At 38.7% G+C, this 5,314-nt stretch overlaps 1 protein-coding gene across 3 annotated transcripts in view; it reads left to right on the top strand.

Annotated features, from left to right (window-relative positions):
- GCSAML (germinal center-associated, signaling and motility-like) overlaps positions 1–5,314 on the top strand; it is an 86,267-nt gene that overhangs the window by 21,970 nt on the left and 58,983 nt on the right. For all 3 annotated transcript variants that reach the window (XM_012000829.1, XM_012000834.1, XM_012000842.1), the window contains exon 2: positions 4,689–4,806. The gene's annotated coding sequence lies outside the window, so the exon portion shown is untranslated. The remainder of the gene's footprint in view (positions 1–4,688; positions 4,807–5,314) is intronic.

Genomic DNA, 5,314 nt, shown 5'->3' with positions numbered 1-5,314 from the left:
ATTTTTATATACCTGTAGTATTAATTATAACAGGATTGATGAGACTGTTACAAGGTTGTAAGCATTTTCAACACTAAGAAAAACATAATGTATAACTTTTAATGAGAATTTTTTCTGAGTGCTCTAACAAATACAGCTTCACATAGCTAACAGTCTAGTTTTAGAAAATATATGAAATCCTCTGTATTGTATCAAAAAATGTTTATCATTTTTAGCAAATAAATGTAGAGATTACTACAAGATATGGAATAAGAATGAGTAGCTGAATATTTCAATAGTTCTATGTAGCCATTCTCTAAGCACACTTCTTTGCTCTCTAAACAAAAGGAAATCATTAAACACATCTTCCTACTCAAAGGCTTTTGTGTGGACAGTCTTCTCAAGGTTTGCTGTTAAATACGATTAAACTGTGGATATGGTTCCAAACAGAATCATTTTATTCCATATAACTTCACCACCCTTTGGCTTTGTTTTCTTTTCTGAATATCAGAAACTTGGTCTAAATAATGATTAATTTGATAACGATGATTTTGGCAAAAATGCCAATGTTGATGATGCTGAGGATGAAGTAACAATCTTTCTATATGTGGAGATTATATACTTTCTTGTTTTCTTTATCTTTCTCCTTTGATAGCCCAAATCTCTTCATCTGATGGACCTTAAATTAAGGAAACTCATGGGCAATTGGAATAAAAACCCCAAGGTGGGGTAGTATTATCTTGTGATCTAAGCAAGGACCAAGTGACCTTTCCCAGGGACTAAGAGGAAGCTGATGGTTGTCACATCTCAGTTCATTTTATTTCAGATAGAGAAGGAGTTGGCAATTGAAGAAGCTCCATCCATCTACTGTTTGTCAGTAGCTCTTGCTGTGCAGTTTGGGGTTGGCAGCCTCCTACAGAACAGATGTCCTGTCAACCTGTATACACTTTATCTCCTTTGAACCACTGTAGTTTTGATCTCTGTTACAGCAGTGTAATAATCAAGTAATAATCAAGACCTATATGAAGAAAACTGGAAATCTTTCCTGAAGGAATAAAAGATCTACATACATATATAGATAGGCATAATTCCTAACATTCATTGAGGTTTTACTGTGCTAGTCTCTGTATTGAGTACCAATTTCTCGTTACTTCTCTACAGAAACCCTTCAAGACTGGTGTTTTTGCCACCCTTTACAGACAAAGACAGCAGAGTTCAGAGAGATAGGTTTATTGACCAAGGACTCATACTCAAGTGAGGCATCAGGACCCATAGCAAGTGCTTACTCAATGACATGATCCCACCCCCGTGCTTCATTATCCACACGGAAGTCTTGGTCCTGCAAACATGGTAAATTTTCCAGATGTTAACTTAAAAATGTGGTTCAATACCAACCACAGTCCCAATAAGATATTGTTTTGGGTTAGGAGGAAGCTAGTTGTGACTTTAACCTGGTAGAGCAGAATATAGTGACAACCATGAAAAGTCTAAATTAGAAAAATAGATAACGATTGATGCCTTGTTCTACTAGATGACAAAATATACTATACATCAACAGCTATTAAAAGTGTGTTACAAATGTGAATAAATGAAATAAAATAAATGAATAAATATTAATAGAATTGATATTCCTGAAACAAATTTGCACATATATGAAATTTTGAATATGGTAAAGATATAATTTAAAGCTAATAACAAAAATACAACTAGTGAAATAAATTGTTTTGGGACTATTGACTGAAGATTTGGAAAATAATAACATCTGTTTTACACACACACACTCTCTCTCTCTCTCTCTGCAGATGCAGCGAATTGAAAACCTAAACATAAAATAGAAACCCATAAAACGAGAAGATAAATACAATCTGGAAGATCGGAGGCCATTTCTAAGCATAACTCCAGGCATGAAGGCTTATCATGCCTTTTACTTCTTCCAAATAGTCTGAAAATATGAAATTCCATGCATCTAGGACCTCTAAGACATTTATTACCTGGGCCTGAGGGATCTCTCAGACCTCACTTCCTGCCATTCTTTCCCTTACTCTATTTCAGCCGCAACAGCCTTTCAACACATGAAGCCCTTCGTCTTCCAAAGCCTTGATACTGGCTACTCCCTCCCTTTGGGATGCCCTCCATACTCATGCTGTGTGACTTCTTCCTTCATTTCAGGGGAGAAGTCAAGTGGCAGCCCTAGACCTCATGTCACCTTCTCCAGGCTCACCCTGCATGGCGGTTGATCATATCTCTTCTTAACCGACATTCTCATTTGCTTCCTTTGTTGATGAGTATTCTCTCTTCCCGGAACTTTTGCATCCCATGAAAGCAGGAATATCAGTTATTTATTCCTGCATCTTCAGCCTTCAGTACAGGCCACATACATAAATGATGTTTACATAATAATTCATTTCTTTGAATGAAATAGTGAACAGTTCCACAACTAGAAGGCATAAAGGCATGATTGATAGAGTTTAATACATACAACATTTAAAACTTTTGTACCACAAATGAAACAAACAAAACATAGCAAAAGGATAAACGTCCCACTAGAAAAATGATTCAGCATTTATATGATGACAAAGATGTGTAGAATCATATGTCAACTACCACTACAAATCAGTAAGCAAAGTGTAAAACAATGAAAATTTAAGAAAAAGCAATTTATTGAAGAAATGCAAATAGCCCCCAAACATACCAGAAGATGTTAAACCTCACTAATGATTAAATCAATGCCAAATAAAATGATACTGAGGTAAGATTTACAAGTAAAACTAAAGTTACTGACAAAATCAAATGTCAGTGAAATTGTGAGAATATATGCCTTTGTACACATTATTGGCAAAAGTATGAATTTGGTCTCTGAAGGGAAATTTAAATATGTCCACATAATGTCAACATGTTCTGTGAGGAAAAAACAAACTAAAGTGCTTTTTCTATTCTCTCACTCAACAATCAACACAGAATACTTCTATGACTAAAGGTGATGAGGTTAAGCCCATATACCAAGCAATCAACCAATCCTGTGGCAGACACCAGCTGGGTGTCCTTCAATTCAGTTTTGACACTGTCTACCTGGAAATAACGCCAGTATGCAGAGTGATGGCTAAGTCTCAGAAGACATCTCCCCATTTCCAAAACCAATTATAAGCCTCAAGTTCTTTTTACCTGTGCATCTGACCAGTGAATCAGCAATAAGTCTGGGTTACCACAGCCCCTTTCTTGGGTTTGATTAATTTGCTAGAGCAGCCCACAGAACTCACGGAGGCATCTACATTTAGCAGTTTATTGTAAAGGATATTGCAAGAGATACAGATGATGAGGTGCATAGGGCGAGGTATAGGGAAAGGGTGTGGAACTTCCATGTTCTCTCTAGGTTCACCACCTTCCAGGAATCTCCACGTGTTCAGCTGTCTGGAAGCCCTCTGAACCCAGTCCTTGAGGGTTTTTATGGAGGTTTCATTCTGTAGGCATGACTGATTAAATCACTGGCAATTGGTGATCTGCTTAACATTCATCCCTTCTCCCCTCCACGGAGGTTGGGGGCTGGGTCTGACTATCTTAACCCTCTAATTCTGCCTTGGTCTTTCAGGTGTCCAGCTCCCATCCTGAAGCTACCTAGGGACTACCAGCCATTTGTCCACTCATTAACATACAAGTACCACTTTAAAGAATCTAAGGATTTTAGTAGTTGTATGCCAGGAAACCTATTGAAGACCAAATATACACTTCAGAGTATTACACATGTGAATACCATTTGATTTTTTATTCTAAAATTTATCTTGAGCTACTAGTCAAGTTTGCAAAGATTTCAATACACATGAACTTATTGTAGCTTTGTTTGTAATAATGAAAATGAGTAAATTCCGTGGTCGTTGGTTTTGAAATATACATGTGCACAGCATGTGTTGAGATGAGAAAATATCTATGATCTGTTAAGTGAATTTATTCGCCAAGAAATCTTGAGCGTGCTATTCTCTGGGTTGGTTTCTCAATTCTTGCATTCCTTTCTTACCACGAGAAGCTTGCCATGTTGAGGGTGAGTATAATTTTTAAAGTTTATATTTTTTACTGTATTTGACTCGCAACACTTGACCTAAAGTTCTGACAGAAGCTGGAAGATAAACTGGTGTGTGAGAAATTACCTTAGTCTGGGTGTTTCCAAGGCAGAAGCTGTGTCCAGTGCACATGTTCTGTGATCCCAAAGAGCAGGAAAGGGCAAGGACAAAGAGGGTTTGGCCATGACCAAGGGTGACTGGTGCTCCATCCTTCTGGAACCTGGGAGCTTTGTGAAATGCATCTTACTTCAGGAAGTGTGTCTCCACTGGCTTACATCCCCATAGTCAGTGTGGCTTGGGTCCTTCACTCTCCACATTTCTCAGCTGTGCATGCTTTGGTGATGCATGACCCTCACAGTGGGCAGCATGGGAGGAAACCCAAACGTGAAGTAGAGGGTTCACAGAGCAGGTTTGGGATGATCCAGGTTTTGTATCCTTCTGTGAGAAGCCATCAAAGCCTATGGTTGCTGCAAGAGGAATAAAGGAAAAGATGGAGCCTAGAAAATTCTGACATATTAGGCTGAAAAGGGACCTGGCATTGAAAGACAAGTCGTATCCAATATGGCATGTAAGCATTTTCCTCTTTATTTACTATGATTTAAATCCAAGTAAGATGGGACTTCCCTCTATTTAGAAAGGTCTTTCACTTTCTTTCAGGATTTACTGCCTCAAGATGGCTGTGTTGGAAGATCCAATAGTTCTACTGGATGTAGAGCCAGAAATTGTGTGGGAATGCCTGGTGTTTCTTTCACTTCTTCTTGGATACCAATCTGAGGCACAAATCACATTTCAAGTGTGTTTCCTTGGGTTTTGGAGAGGATGTCTTCATTTTCTGTTAAGCATTTAGGGAGCAGTTGGGTGAGCACATGACCAATCAGCCTGAGCATTTAAGGCAGTTGGAGGAAAGTGTGAGCTATGGTCATTGTTCTCCTCTGTGCCAAACAGGGGCTGATGGATGGTCAGGCCAGTGCTGTCCTCATTGTTCTGGGAGGGTCTGTGTTGTCTGCGTTACCCCCAAATAAACTGATGAGGACCTGCACTCCTGTCCTGAGTTGACACCCAGCCTTGAGGTCAAGAAGATGACACATATTTGGGGGTAATGGGTCCCAGAGGATCCTTCTGTCACTTCCTCATTGCTTTCTCTGGAGGTTCTAAAAACTTGACTACTGAGCTTAAACAAAGCCATGAACTGGCAGAGGAAAATTACAGTGCATCCAAACTCCAGAGATTTTTAATTAATCTTTTCAAGAGGTTAGGGAAAGTTTTTAGTATTCAGATTGAAG

This window comes from Mandrillus leucophaeus, unplaced genomic scaffold (genome assembly GCF_000951045.1).
Source record: "Mandrillus leucophaeus isolate KB7577 unplaced genomic scaffold, Mleu.le_1.0 Scaffold1170, whole genome shotgun sequence".
Taxonomy (NCBI): domain Eukaryota; kingdom Metazoa; phylum Chordata; class Mammalia; order Primates; family Cercopithecidae; genus Mandrillus; species Mandrillus leucophaeus.
This window is presented reverse-complemented; position numbering and strand designations above follow the sequence as displayed.